General features: G+C 49.1%; 1 long non-coding RNA gene across 1 annotated transcript; it reads right to left on the bottom strand.

The window, feature by feature from the left end:
* Nucleotides 1-1,134: 1,134 nt before the first annotated feature.
* On the bottom strand, nt 1,135-2,189 carry LOC124015324. Its single transcript, XR_006835132.1, has 3 exons — nt 2,141-2,189; nt 1,835-1,945; nt 1,135-1,626 (listed from the first exon to the last, which is right to left on the bottom strand). It is a non-coding gene; the product is annotated as an uncharacterized LOC124015324 (long non-coding RNA).
* Between the last annotated feature and the right edge of the window lie 13,490 nt (nt 2,190-15,679).

Genomic DNA, 15,679 nt, shown 5'->3' with positions numbered 1-15,679 from the left:
TTTCACATTGATGTTGGGTGACTTTATGTCACTCCTGGCGCAGAAATCCAAGCAGCTCGGCTTTGTTTGATGTCTTGTGACCATCCATCTTCCTCTTGATCACATTCCAGAGGTTTTCAATGGGGTTCAGGTCTGGAGATTGGGCTGTCCATGACAGGGTCTTGATCTGGGGGTTTTCAATGGGGTTCAGGTCTGGAGATTGGGCTGGCCATGACAGGGTCTTGATCTGGTGGTTTTCAATGGGGTTCAGGTCTGGAGATTGGGCTGTCCATGACAGGGTCTTGATCTGGTGGTTTTCAATGGGGTTCAGGTCTGGAGATTGGGCTGGCCATGACAGGGTCTTGATCTGGGGTTTTTCAATGGGGTTCAGGTCTGGAGATTGGGCTGTCCATGACAGGGTCTTGATCTGGTGGTTTTCAATGGGGTTCAGGTCTGGAGATTGGGCTGTCCATGACAGGGTCTTGATCTGGTGGTTTTCAATGGGGTTCAGGTCTGGAGATTGGGCTGTCCATGACAGGGTCTTGATCTGGTGGTTTTCAATGGGGTTCAGGTCTGGAGATTGGTCTGTCCATGACAGGGTCTTGATCTGGTGGTTTTCAATGGGGTTCAGGTCTGGAGATTGGTCTGTCCATGACAGGGTCTTGATCTGGTGGTTTTCAATGGGGTTCAGGTCTGGAGATTGGGCTGGCCATGACAGGGTCTTGATCTGGGGGTTTTCAATGGGGTTCAGGTCTGGAGATTGGGCTGTCCATGACAGGGTCTTGATCTGGTGGTTTTCAATGGGGTTCAGGTCTGGAGATTGGGCTGTCCATGACAGGGTCTTGATCTGGTGGTTTTCAATGGGGTTCAGGTCTGGAGATTGGGCTGTCCATGACAGGGTCTTGATCTGGTGGTTTTCAATGGGGTTCAGGTCTGGAGATTGGGCTGTCCATAACAGGGTCTTGATCTGGGGGTTTTCAATGGGGTTCAGGTCTGGAGATTGGGCTGTCCATGACAGGGTCTTGATCTGGTGGTTTTCAATGGGGTTCAGGTCTGGAGATTGGGCTGTCCATGACAGGGTCTTGATCTGGGGGTTTTCAATGGGGTTCAGGTCTGGAGATTGGGCTGTCCATGACAGGGTCTTGATCTGGGGGTTTTCAATGGGGTTCAGGTCTGGAGATTGGGCTGTCCATGACAGGGTCTTGATCTGGTGGTCCTCCATCCACACCTTGATTGACCTGACTGTGTGGCATGAAACATTGTCCTGCTGGAAAAACCAATCCTCAGAGTTGGGGAACATTGTCAGAGCAGAAGGAAGCATGTTTTCTTCCAGGAACAACCAAATGTCACAGTGGGTGTGAGACCTGGAGAGGCCTACAAGCCACAGTGTCTCGCACCCACTGTGAAATGTGGACCCAAACACAGAGCTATAAATAGTAAAACCAGAGAAACGGATCATTTTGCAGTGGTCTCTTCATTTTCTCCAGAGCTGTATATGTCCAGGGGTTGGGTTCACTTGACGCTGCAGCACATCAAGATTCCCAGTAGACAGGGGGCATATGGGATGTCAGGAACAGTGACCCCATTGCCAGTGTTTCCAGATTCCAGATGATTCTCCTGATAAAGCAGGTCCTCCACATACTGAATCTGGTCAAAACAAACACATCTGTATTAGTGACGACACATTTGGCAGCAACAGGGGCTTGATAGTCCAGTGAAAACTGCTGAGTGTTTATGTGGTGTAAATCTTCAAATGAGCAGCTGACATCTTAATGGTTTTTTAATGAATGGATGTGAAACAGGTTCCATGTACAACAAGACAGAGAGGAAGAGAGAAACAGAACAGTTGAAATACCTCTGGTTATGGACACTTTACCCAGCAATTAAGCTTCCACGGCCTGTTCCTCGGACAGTGAACATACGTCTGGCAATATCTACATTTTCGACCCCTTGATCAGCTCCCACTCTGAAAGAACAGGAAATAGATGATTTTTTGCTGAAATGAAAACAGTAACTGAGATATGACTGTTCATTCTAAAGCAGCAGATGTCACTTTCAGGAGACGTCAATACAACACAGAAAGCTGAACACCAGACTGGTATTGTGGTAGTTCATTGGGTGATGGGAAATATGCTAAATGTATACAAAATAATATACTTACCTTCCTTGAAAATCCATCTATCCTGCCAAAGATGACACTGTTGTATCTTGAAAAAAAGCATTGGAATTAAAAGTGAAATATTTAACCTACTAACCTACTTCATTATGTATGTATTACCAGTTGATGAAGAACAACTCCAACTTCATACATTATTGAACATTTGTCTACGAATAGGTCAAAATAAAAAAAGTGAAAATACCTTATTGGATTTGATGGAGACATTCTACATCTTAGTACCTTATCAATTTATGATTTGTATCAATGTGGACGAGAGACGGGGGAGCAGGAACAGAGCATTTTTGCTGAGCAATGAAACAAAGCTGTATCATTCTGGCAGTGTGTGTGTGTGTGTGTGTGTGTGTGTGTGTGTGTGTGTGTGTGTGTGTGTGTGTGTGTGTGTGTGTGTGTGTGTGTGTGTGTGTGTGTGTGTGTGTGTGTGTGTGTGTGTGTGTGTGTGTGTGTGTGTGTGTGTGTGTGTGTGTGTGTGTGTGTGTGTGTAAAGGTGGGTTGTGGCAGGCTGTCTCTGTTACACTTGGCTGGCTGTATGTGTATTTAGGTGCAGAGCTTTGTATTTGTGATGTGTGTGTTTGTGTGTGTAAGGGGATGGTTTAAATTCTGGACCCGGCATGTGTCTGTGTGGCCAACTGAGTGAAGTATTGAGCCATCCAGTGTGTGTGTGTGTGTGTGTGTGTGTGTGTGTGTGTGTGTGTGTGTGTGTGTGTGTGTGTGTGTGTGTGTGTGTGTGTGTGTGTGTGTGTGTGTGTGTGTGTGTGTGTGTGTGTGTGTGTGTGTGTGTGTGTGTGTGTGTGTGTGTGTGTGTGTGTGTGTGTATGCGTGACAGAAAGAGAGAGATACAGACAGAGAGAGAGAGGCCTATGTGAAGGGTGTACAACTTTATAACCTTCCTCTACCCTCCCCCTCACCCCACCCCTCCTTACACCCCCCCCCCCCCAACCTCCCTGCGCGCCCCCGCACACGCTCACACACCAGCCTGGTGTTTACACAGGGGCCTGCAGGGCCAGATTTCACTCGCTTTCTCTTAATACCTCTCTCTATCAATCTCTCCCTTTGTGCCCCCTCCCAAAAGTTGACCCCTCCAACGTACACAACTATTCTCTGAAAAGTCCATATAGAATTATTACTCAGAGAACAATCCCATGTGTCCCTCTTTCCTTTTTCTGTGTTGGTACTGTTTGATGGTTCAGTGGTCTCCATGCCAGTCCCTCTCTCTCTAATATGTCCTGGATACTGTTTGATGGTTCAGTGGTCTCCATGCCAGTCCCTCTCTCTCTAATATGTGTTGGATACTGTTTGATGGTTCAGTCCCTCTCCCTCTCTAATATGTGCTGGATACTGTTTGATGGTTCAGTGGTCTCCATGCCAGTCCCTCTCTCTCTAATATGTCCTGGATACTGTTTGATGGTTCAGTGGTCTCCATGCCAGTCCCTCTCTCTCTAATATGTGTTGGATACTGTTTGATGGTTCAGTGGTCTCCATGCCAGTCCCTCTCTCTCTAATATGTCCTGGATACTGTTTGATGGTTCAGTGGTCTCCATGCCAGTCCCTCTCTCTCTAATATGTGCTGGATACTGTTTGATGGTTCAGTGGTCTCCGTGCCAGTCCCTCTCTCTCTAATATGTGCTGGATACTGTTTGATGGTTCAGTGGTCTCCGTGCCAGTCCCTCTCTCTCTAATATGTGCTGGATACTGTTTGATGGTTCAGTGGTCTCCATGCCAGTCCCTCTCTCCATGCTCTAATATGTGCTGGATACTGTTTGATGGTTCAGTGGTCTCCATGCCAGTCCCTCTCTCTCTAATATGTGCTGGATACTGTTTGATGGTTCAGTGGTCTCCATGCCAGTCCCTCTATCTCTAATATGTGCTGGATACTGTTTGATGGTTCAGTGGTCTCCATGCCAGTCCCTCTCTCTCTAATATGTGCTGGATACTGTTTGATGGTTCAGTGGTCTCCGTGCCAGTCCCTCTCTCTCTAATATATGTGCTGGATACTGTTTGATGGTTCAGTGGTCTCCGTGCCTGCCTTTTCCTATTCTCCTCTCCTCCTGAAACTCACTTCCCTTGTTCTTTTACAGAGTCCAGCTGAAGAAGAGAGAAAGAACGAGAGGGAGAAAGGGAGATAAAAAGAGCGCACGAGAGTAGAGAGAGAGAGAAAGAAGTGGGGATGGAGGGAAATCTGTAAGCAAACCATCCGTCTCATTCCTTCATTCCCCTCCTCTCTCTCCCCCCAACTACTACCTCATTTTACATTATAATTGGAAACAGCTACCTCTCTCCTCCCCCACATCTTCTCTCCCACATCCCTTTCTTCTTCCTCTCATTTTTCCTTCTCTTTCTCACTCCCACCTCTTCCCATAGTTCCCCAATGGGTATTATATAGTCCCCCTAAGACACTTGGGAGCTACACATCAGGACTATATCTCTCCATACAATACACTATTTAACTGGTATGTCCCTCTCTCTCTCTCCTCTCATAGTTCTCCAACAGATATTTCCTCTGAGACAAACGGATGTGCTTCCCATGCAGTACTCTCCACCGTGCACTGTGTTGTAGTCTCTCTCCCCCTCTAAACACACCGGTTGAAAGGGTTAAAGTGTGGTGAATGTGAAACAGCAGGCTGGTCCATATGCACACTCAGGTCCCTCTACAGGGAATGCTCTCTCTCTCTATCTATCTCTCTCTCTATCTCCCTCTCTCCCCCTCTCTCTCTCTCACACACACACACACACACACACACACACACACACACACACACACACACACACACACACACACACACACACACACACACACACACACACACACACACACACACACACACACACACACACACACACACACACACACACACACACACACACACACACACACACAGTGGGGTCTACAGGCCTCCAAACTCCAGCTAGTCCTCTCTGGCCATTGATAATAATAGAGCCGTGGTGGATGTCTTCCAGAGGACTGTATGTTGTTTCAGTTATGTTTAGAATTTGTTTTCTTTTTTCTTTTTCCCCCTCTTTTTTTAAACAGAAAATCTTCCCACGGCCTCCCTGAGCCAGATCCAGAGAAAGGGGGATCCGTGTCCGTCCGTAGAGAGGGAAAGAGGGAACGAAGGAGGAAAAGATGACAACACTCTTCCCCTCTCACCCTTATCCCACACATACACACTACCACACCAATCCTGGACACTTGCAGTAACACACTGGCAGCGTCACAAAGGGCACACTATTTCCTATATAGCAGACCAATGTTGACCACAATCCTATGGTCCCCAGGACGAAGTAGTACACTATAAAGATAATAGGGTTCCCTTTGAGATTGACAGTCTTTATTCATGTGTATAACGACCCCTGAAACACATCCTCTCTATTTGACCCAGAGCCAGAAGATAAGATTATATTTATATAATCACCCACTCAATCCTCTCACACTGTGCTGATAACATGACTACATGGCTATGAACCACATTACAGTACATTCACATTATCTGAACGTTTTGAATGAAGAGTAACACTTCAGTTTACTGTACTGCTGACCTCTCCCCCAGGCTCAGTAGCTAGAGAGAGCCGACTGGTGGAGGAGGTTACTGAGATGACTGCACTGTACTCCTGACCTCTCCCCCAGGCTCAGTAGCTAGAGAGAGCCGACTGGTGGATGAGGTTACTGAGATGACTGCACTGTACTCCTGACCTCTCCCCCAGGCTCAGTAGCTAGAGAGAGCCGACTGGTGGATGAGGTTACTGAGATGACTGCACTGTACTCCTGACCTCTCCCCCAGGCTCAGTAGCTAGAGAGAGCCGACTGGTGGATGAGGTTACTGAGACTGACTGCTCCTGACTGGCTCAGTAGCTAGAGAGAGCCGACTGGTGGATGAGGTTACTGAGATGACTGACCTGACCTCTCCCCCAGGCTCAGTAGCTAGAGAGAGCCGACTGGTGGATGAGGTTACTGAGATGACTGCACTGTACTCCTGACCTCTCCCCCAGGCTCAGTAGCTAGAGAGAGCCGACTGGTGGATGAGGTTACTGAGATGACTGCACTGTACTCCTGACCTCTCCCCCAGGCTCAGTAGCTAGAGAGAGCCGACTGGTGGATGAGGTTACTGAGATGACTGCACTGTACTGAGATGACTGACCTCTCCCCCAGGCTCAGTAGCTAGAGAGAGCCGACTGGTGGATGAGGTTACTGAGATGACTGCACTGTACTCCTGACCTCTCCCCCAGGCTCAGTAGCTAGAGAGAGCCGACTGGTGGATGAGGTTACTGAGATGACTGCACTGTACTGTACTCTGACCTCTCCCCAGGCTCAGTAGCTAGAGAGAGCCGACTGGTGGATGAGGTTACTGAGATGACTGCACTGTACTCCTGACCTCTCCCCCTCTCCCCCAGGCTCAGTAGCTAGAGAGAGCCGACTGGTGGATGAGGTTACTGAGATGACTGCACTGTACTCCTGACCTCTCCCCCAGGCTCAGTAGCTAGAGAGAGCCGACTGGTGGATGAGGTTACTGAGATGACTGCACTGTACTCCTGACCTCTCCCCCAGGCTCAGTAGCTAGAGAGCCGACTGGTGGATGAGGTTACTGAGATGACTGCACTGTACTCCTGACCTCTCCCCCAGGCTCAGTAGCTAGAGAGAGCCGACTGGTGGATGAGGTTACTGAGATGACTGCACTGTACTCCTGACCTCTCCCCCAGGCTCAGTAGCTAGAGAGAGCCGACTGGTGGATGAGGTTACTGAGATGACTGCACTGTACTCCTGACCTCTCCCCCAGGCTCAGTAGCTAGAGAGAGCCGACTGGTGGATGAGGTTACTGAGATGACTGCACTGTACTCCTGACCTCTCCCCCAGGCTCAGTAGCTAGAGAGAGCCGACTGGTGGATGAGGTTACTGAGATGACTGCACTGTACTCCTGACCTCTCCCCCAGGCTCAGTAGCTAGAGAGAGCCGACTGGTGGATGAGGTTACTGAGATGACTGCACTGTACTCCTGACCTCTCCCCCAGGCTCAGTAGCTAGAGAGAGCCGACTGGTGGATGAGGTTACTGAGATGACTGCACTGTACTCCTGACCTCTCCCCAGGCTCAGTAGCTAGAGAGAGCCGACTGGTGGATGAGGTTACTGAGATGACTGCACTGTACTCCTGACCTCTCCCCCAGGCTCAGTAGCTAGAGAGAGCCGACTGGTGGATGAGGTTACTGAGATGACTGCACTGTACTCCTGACCTCTCCCCAGGCTCAGTAGCTAGAGAGAGCCGACTGGTGGATGAGGTTACTGAGATGACTGCACTGTACTCCTGACCTCTCCCCAGGCTCAGTAGCTAGAGAGAGCCGACTGGTGGATGAGGTTACTGAGATGACTGCACTGTATGACCTCTCCCCCAGGCTCAGTAGCTGGTGGACTGAGATGACTGCACTGTACCTGACCTCCCCCAGGCTCAGTAGCTAGAGAGAGCCGACTGGTGGATGAGGTTACTGAGATGACTGCACTGTACTCCTGACCTCTCCCCCAGGCTCAGTAGCTAGAGAGAGCCGACTGGTGGATGAGGGTTACTGAGATGACTGCACTGTACTCCTGACCTCTCCCCAGGCTCAGTAGCTAGAGAGAGCCGACTGGTGGATGAGGTTACTGAGATGACTGCACTGTACTCCTGACCTCTCCCCCAGGCTCAGTAGCTAGAGAGAGCCGACTGGTGGATGAGGTTACTGAGATGACTGCACTGTACTCCTGACCTCTCCCCAGGCTCAGTAGCTAGAGAGAGCCGACTGGTGGATGAGGTTACTGAGATGACTGCACTGTACTCCTGACCTCTCCCCCAGGCTCAGTAGCTAGAGAGAGCCGACTGGTGGATGAGGTTACTGAGATGACTGCACTGTACTCCTGACCTCTCCCCCAGGCTCAGTAGCTAGAGAGAGCCGACTGGTGGATGAGGTTACTGAGGTTACTGAGATGACTGCACTGTACTCCTGACCTCTCCCCCAGGCTCAGTAGCTAGAGAGAGCCGACTGGTGGATGAGGTTACTGAGATGACTGCACTGTACTCCTGACCTCTCCCCCAGGCTCAGTAGCTAGAGAGAGCCGACTGGTGGATGAGGTTACTGAGATGACTGCACTGTACTCCTGACCTCTCCCCCAGGCTCAGTAGCTAGAGAGAGCCGACTGGTGGATGAGGTTACTGTAGACCTCTCCCCCAGGCTCAGTAGCTAGAGAGAGCCGACTGGTGGAGAGGTTACTGAGATGACTGCACTGTACTCCTGACCTCTCCCCCAGGCTCAGTAGCTAGAGAGAGCCGACTGGTGGATGAGATGTTACTGACCTCTCCCCCAGGCTCAGTGACTGCACTGTACTCCTGACCTCTCCCCCAGGCTCAGTAGCTAGAGAGAGCCGACTGGTGGATGAGGTTACTGGTGGATGAGACCTCTCCCCCAGGCTCAGTAGCTAGAGAGAGCCGACTGGTGGATGAGGTTACTGAGATGACTGCACTGTACTCCTGACCTCTCCCCCAGGCTCAGTAGCTAGAGAGAGCCGACTGGTGGATGAGGTTACTGAGATGACTGCACTGTACTCCTGACCTCTCCCCCAGGCTCAGTAGCTAGAGAGAGCCGACTGGTGGATGAGGTTACTGAGATGACTGCACTGTACTCCTGACCTCTCCCCCAGGCTCAGTAGCTAGAGAGAGCCGACTGGTGGAGGAGGTTACTGAGATGACTGCACTGTACTGCTGTTACACTGTATTGTTTGTATAGTATAGTGTAACATGTATTATTCATGGAAATACAAAGGACTTACATGGTCTTGGGGCTATGTTGACAGTTAGTGCTGTAAGTACTGTGTACTGAAAAGTCATTTCATCACATTTCTAAAGAATAATAAGAACATTTGAGAGCCTTCTTAGAATCCGTAGAATCATACAGTTGTAGAATGGGCCAAACCATTAGTGGTGATTATTCACAAACCTCTGTTTATTGGCATAGACCATGGCCTTGGGATGACCCCTGGCTTCCTGTTGTTGTGGTACAGTCCATAGAGAAAACAAATAGAAACAGTACAATGTTGACTGAGGCAGGACAGGTTAAGTGGTTCGCTCCAGTGGACAGAAACAGCAGGATGCTTTCAGTAGTTACCAGAGTACTGGGAGAAATGCTGCTGTATCTTAACGGGACCCACCTGGGCCCTGTTCAGACCAACCTGGGTCCTGTTCAGACCCACCTGGGTCCTGTTCAGACCCACCTGGGTCCTGTTCAGACCCACCTGGGTCCTGTTCAGACCCACCTGGGTCCTGTTCAGACCCACCTGGGCCCTGTTCAGACCCACCTGGGCCCTGTTCAGACCCACCTGGGTCCTGTTCAGACCCACCTGGGCCCTGTTCAGACCCACCTGGGTCCTGTTCAGACCCACCTGGGCCCTGTTCAGACCCACCTGGGCCCTGTTCAGACCCACCTGGGTCCTGTTCAGACCCACCTGGGCCCTGTTTAGACCCACCTGGGCCCTGTTCGGGGCCTGTTCAGACCCACCTGGGCCCTGTTCAGACCCACCTGGGCCCTGTTTGGGGCCTGTTCAGACCCACCTGGGTCCTGTTCAGACCCACCTGGGTCCTGTTCAGACCCACATGGGCCCTGTTCAGACCCACCTGGGCCATGTTCAGACCCACCTGGGTCCTGTTCAGACCCACCTGGGTCCTGTTCAGACCCACATGGGCCCTGTTCAGACCCACCTGGGCCATGTTCAGACCCACCTGGGTCCTGTTCAGTAGCTTTTAAATGTGATGAAACTTTTTGAATCTGACATGCCTGATTTTGTCCAATGAAAATGCTTAATTTTCAGTTTCTGTTCTTGTGCCAGCTGAGCATGATGCTGGTGTATTACAGGTTGAATACACTAACTAGAAAGGTAATGCTTCTCCAGCACTTCCTAGACGTGGCCAAACTTTGTTACAGGCACTATAGTTTAAGTCCTAACCTTTGAAAATGAATGATTGAAGAGGGAAAAGTTGAAGAGGTGGATAAAGTGGAGGAGTGGGTGGAATGAATAGTCCTGAGAGAAGATACATCCTCAAACTGGAAAAATCCTGTGCCAAGAGAAATTAGGGAAGGAGAGAGATGGAGAAGGGGAGTAGATGAGGAAAGGAAAGGACAGAGGAGGGAAGGAGAGAGGTAGAGGAGGGGAGTAGATGAGGAAAGGAAAGGAGAGAGGAGGGGAGGAGAGAGGTAGAGGAGGGGAGGAGATGAAGAAAGGAAAGGAGAGAAGGAGACAGGTAGAGGAGAGGAGTAGATGAGGAAAAGAAAGGACAGAGGAGGGAAGGAGAGAGGTAGAGGAGGGAAGGAGAGAGGTAGAGGTGGGGAGTAGATGAGGAAAGGAAATGACAGAGGAGGGAAGGAGAGAGGTAGAGAAGGGGAGTAGATGAGGAAAGGAAAGGACAGAGGAGGGAAGGAGAGAGGTAGAGGATGTAAGGAGAGAAGTAGAGGAGGGGAGTAGATGAGGAAAAGAAAGGAGAGATGGGGGAAGGAGAGAGGTAGAGGAGGGGAGTAGATGAGGAAAGGAAAGGACAGAGGAGGGAAGGAGAGAGGTAGAGGAGGGGAGTAGATGAGGAAAAGAAAGGAGAGAGGAGGGAAGGAGAGAGGTAGAGGAGGGAAGGAGAGAGGTAGAGGAGGGGAGTAGATGAGGAAAGGAAAGGACAGAGGAGGGAAGGGGAGAGGTAGAGGAGGGGAGTAGATGAGGAAAAGAAAGGAGAGATGGGGGATGGAGAGAGGTAGAGGAGGGGAGTAGATGAGGAAAGGAAAGGACAGAGGAGGGAAGGAGAGAGGTAGAGGAGGGGAGTAGATGAGGAAAAGAAAGGAGAGATGGGGGAAGGAGAGAGGTAGAGGAGGGAAGGAGAGAGGAGGAGGAGGGAAGGAGAGAGGTAGACGAGGGGAGTAGATGAGGAAAAGAAAGGAGTGAGGAGGGAAGGAGAGAGGTAGAGGAGGGAAGGAGAGAGGTAGAGGAGGGAAGGAGAGAGGCAGAGGAGGGAAGGAGAGAGGTAGAGGAGGGGAGTAGATGAGGAAAAGAAAGGAGTGAGGAGGGAAGGAGAGAGGTAGAGGAGGGAAGGAGAGAGGTAGAGGAGGGAAGGAGAGAGGTAGACGAGGGGAGTAGATGAGGAAAAGAAAGGAGTGAGGAGGGAAGGAGAGAGGTAGAGGAGGGAAGGAGAGAGGTAGAGGAGGGAGAGAGGTAGAGGAGGGAAGGAGAGAGGTAGAGGACGGGAGTAGATGAGGAAAAGAAAGGAGAGAAGGGGAGAAAAGGGATGAGAAAAGGGATTGAATGCGTTGGCAGATTCCTGAGGTTAGGGTTGTGGCTAGAGTTTGGGTTTCAGGAGGTTTGAGAAGGAGAATCAGATGACTGGAGACAACTGCAGAACGAGGAGGATATGAGTGGTTTGGAGAGGAGAGACGGGAAAGTACAGAAAAGAGGAACAAATAGAGCAGTAGAGAAAGGAAGGGAGGAAAGAGTATGTCAAGGTCAGGGCTTGTTACTGTTGGAAGAGGAGTGGGGGGAGAGAGAGAGAGAAACAGGGGAGTTTTCTTGTGAATACGCTAGAAATACCTCATTTTAAGACAGACATGTTTGTGTCTCTGAACTCTGAATCTGTGTGTGTCTCCGTCTGTGTGTATGTCTGCGCCTCTATGTGTGCGTACAGTGTGTCTGCGCCTGTGTGTGTGTGTGTGTGTGTGTGTGTGTGTGTGTGTGTGTGTGTGTGTGTGTGTGTGTGTGTGTGTGTGTGTGTGTGTGTGTGTGTGTGTGTGTGTGTGTGTGTGTGTGTGTGTGTGTGTGTGTGTGTGTGTGTGTGTGTGTGTGTGTGTGTGTGTGTGTGTGTGTGTGTGTGTGTGTGTGTGTGTGTGTGTGTGGGCTGATAGTTGGGCCATGTGAGCAGTGTGTTTCTTTCTCACCAGTGTTGGCTTTCAGCAGCTGGCAGAGAACTCAGGGTAGAACCCAGAACCTACCCATAAACTGCTGAGTCACCATCTATCTGCCTTATATCCTGTCCACCTCTTTCCTTCAATCAGCTCAATGTATACACTCTGGCGCCCATTCCGCCAACACACATATTGTATGCACTTACACACGAACACACAAAATCACGATAGCAATCAGAGACGTGTGTATTATTGATGTTATTGAGAAGGAATTTCCGTAGGGTGAGTATTTCGTGGGAGTTTGGCGTTGTCTCATGGGCTTGTGGTGGCTGTGTTTAAAAGAGTTGAATGTAATAACCACCACGTTAGCATTTCAGGGAAGAGTAAGCAGATAGTAACCCCATGGACACTGAATCTGCATCCCATAACAACTTTGACTCAGCTTGATCCAAAAATAGCCTTCTAGTCCCTTCTCAGGCTCCTTGGTGTCTCACCTCTTCTTACCACCCAATAGGGCCACCTGTAGAAGCCACAAGATACTTCCATTTTTCACTCTCCAAAGCCTGAGGAAATTCTTGACCCTAAAACAGGTCAAGTTTGAATCATTTAAACCTTTGGAGTGAGCATATTGTTTGTTATTTCCGCTCTGTCTCTATCCCCATTTAAGTTGAGATGGGCTTCAACAAAGCATTTCCGGTGCCGCTACCAAATGTTAGCCCTGATATGTTAGCCTAGGGTAGGACCAATAACCGAAAGGTTGCTGGTTCGTATCCCAGAGCCGACTAGGTGAAAAATCGGTCAATGTGCCCATGAGCAAGGCACATAACCCGAATTGCTCGTGTAAGTTGTTCTGTATAAGAGCATCTGCTAAATTACTAAAATGTCAATGTAAAATTACATGTTAGCCCCGATATGTTAGCTCCGATATGTTAGCTCCGATAAGTTAGCCCCAATATGTTAGCCCCAATATGTTAACCCTGATATGTTAGCTCCGATATGTTAGCCCTGATATGTTAGCCCTGATATGTTAGCCCTGATATGTTAGCCCCAATATGTTAGCCCTGATATGTTAGCTCCGATATGTTAGCCCTGATATGTTAGCCCCAATATGTTAGCCCTGATATGTTAGCCCCAATATGTTAGCCCTGATATGTTAGCCCTGATATGTTAGCCCTGATATGTTAGCCCCAATATGTTAGCCCTGATATGTTAGCTCCGATATGTTAGCCCTGATATGTTAGCTGATATGCTCGTGTAAGTTGTTCTGTATAAGAGCATCTGCTAAATTACTAAAATGTCAATGTAAAATTACATGTTAGCCCCGATATGTTAGCTCCGATATGTTAGCTCCGATAAGTTAGCCCCAATATGTTAGCCCCAATATGTTAACCCTGATATGTTAGCTCCGATATGTTAGCCCTGATATGTTAGCCCTGATATGTTAGCCCCAATATGTTAGCCCTGATATGTTAGCCCTGATATGTTAGCCCTGATATGTTAGCCCCAATATGTTAGCCCTGATATGTTAGCTCCGATATGTTAGCCCTGATATGTTAGCCCCAATATGTTAGCCCTGATATGTTAGCCCCAATATGTTAGCCCTGATATGTTAGCCCTGATATGTTAGCCCTGATATGTTAGCCCCAATATGTTAACCCTGATATGTTAGCTCCGATATGTTAGCCCTGATATGTTAGCCCTGATATGTTAGCCCCAATATGTTAGCCCTGATATGTTAGCTCCGATATGTTAGCCCCTATATGTTAGCCCTGATATGTTAGCCACGATATGTTAGCCCTGATATGTTAGCCACGATATGTTAGCCCTGATATGTTAGCCACGATATGTTAGCCCTGATATGTTAGCCCCAATATGTTAGCCCTGATGCAATTACATACTTGACAAGGATACATGATATGAGGACATCATTCAATGGTCCAGGTGTAAGAATCATCAAGAGCCAATTACGCTGAGCATCTTGCAACATTCTGGAAGGAGTCATGTTCAGCACATCATGCATGGGTACCAAATAGTACCCTATTTCCTAGGGCTCTGGTCAAAAGTAGAGCATTATGTAGGGAATAGGGTGGCATTTAGGATGCAGAATATGTTTTGTGAATTGATTTATTGATGGCCTCGATATAAAAACCATGAAAACAAATCATAGCAATAAAAGAAGTAGCCTTGACCAAAACGGCCCATAAGGCAAAGAGCCCATCTCCTGTTTCTGTAGTGTGAGTACAACCATGGACAGGACACTAGTTTAACACAGGGCCTTCGTCCAAGCCCATCTCCTGTTTCTGTAGTGTGAGTACAACCATGGACAGGACACTAGTTTAACACAGGGCCTTCGTCCAAGCCCATCTCCTGTTTCTGTAGTGTGAGTACAACCATGGACAGGACACTAGTTTAACACAGGGCCTTCGTCCAAGCCCATCTCCTGTTTCTGTAGTGTGAGTACAACCATGGACAGGACACTAGTTTAACACAGGGCCTTCGTCCAAGCCCATCTCCTGTTTCTGTAGTGTGAGTACAACCATGGACAGGACACTAGTTTAACACAGGGCCTTCGTCCAAGCCCATCTCCTGTTTCTGTAGTGTGAGCCCATGGACTCCTGTTTAACACAGGGCCTTCTGCCCATCTCCTGTTTCTGTAGTGAGTACAACCATGGACAGGACACTAGTTTAACACAGGGCCTTCGTCCAAGCCCATCTCCTGTTTCTGTAGTGTGAGTACAACCATGGACAGGACACTAGTTTAACACAGGGCCTTCGTCCAAGCCCATCTCCTGTTTCTGTAGTGTGAGTACAACCATGGACAGGACACTAGTTTAACACAGGGCCTTCGTCCAAGCCCATCTCCTGTTTCTGTAGTGTGAGTACAACCATGGACAGGACACTAGTTTAACACAGGGGACACTAGTTTAACACAGGGCCTCCAAGCCCAGGGCCTTCGTCCAAGCCCATCTCCTGTTTCTGTAGTGTGAGTACAACCATGGACAGGACACTAGTTTAACACAGGGCCTTCGTCCAAGCCCATCTCCTGTTTCTGTAGTGTGAGTACAACCATGGACAGGACACTAGTTTAACACAGGGCCTTCGTCCAAGCCCATCTCCTGTTTCTGTAGTGTGAGTACAACCATGGACAGGACACTAGTTTAACACAGGGCCTTCGTCCAAGCCCATCTCCTGTTTCTGTAGTGTGAGTACAACCATGGACAGGACACTAGTTTAACACAGGGCCTTCGTCCAAGCCCATCTCCTGTTTCTGTAGTGTGAGTACAACCATGGACAGGACACTAGTTTAACACAGGGCCTTCGTCCAAGCCCATCTCCTGTTTCTGTAGTGTGAGTACAACCATGGACAGGACACTAGTTTCTGTAACACAGGGCCTTTTAACACAGGGCCTCCAAGCCCATCTCCTGTTTCTGTAGTGTGAGTACAACCATGGACAGGACACTAGTTTAACACAGGGCCTGACCTGTTTCTGTAGTGTGAGTACAACCATGGACCACTATTTAACTCCTTCGTCCAAGCCCATTTTTCTGTAGTGTGAGTACAACCATGGACAGGACACTAGTTTAACACAGGGCCTTCGTCCAAGCCCATCTCCTGTTTCTGTAGTGTGAGTACAACCAT

The sequence above is a fragment of the Oncorhynchus gorbuscha genome, linkage group LG26 (assembly GCF_021184085.1).
Source record: "Oncorhynchus gorbuscha isolate QuinsamMale2020 ecotype Even-year linkage group LG26, OgorEven_v1.0, whole genome shotgun sequence".
Lineage (NCBI taxonomy): Eukaryota > Metazoa > Chordata > Actinopteri > Salmoniformes > Salmonidae > Oncorhynchus > Oncorhynchus gorbuscha.
Note: the sequence above shows the minus strand (reverse complement) of the source record. Positions and strands in the feature narration are given on the sequence as shown.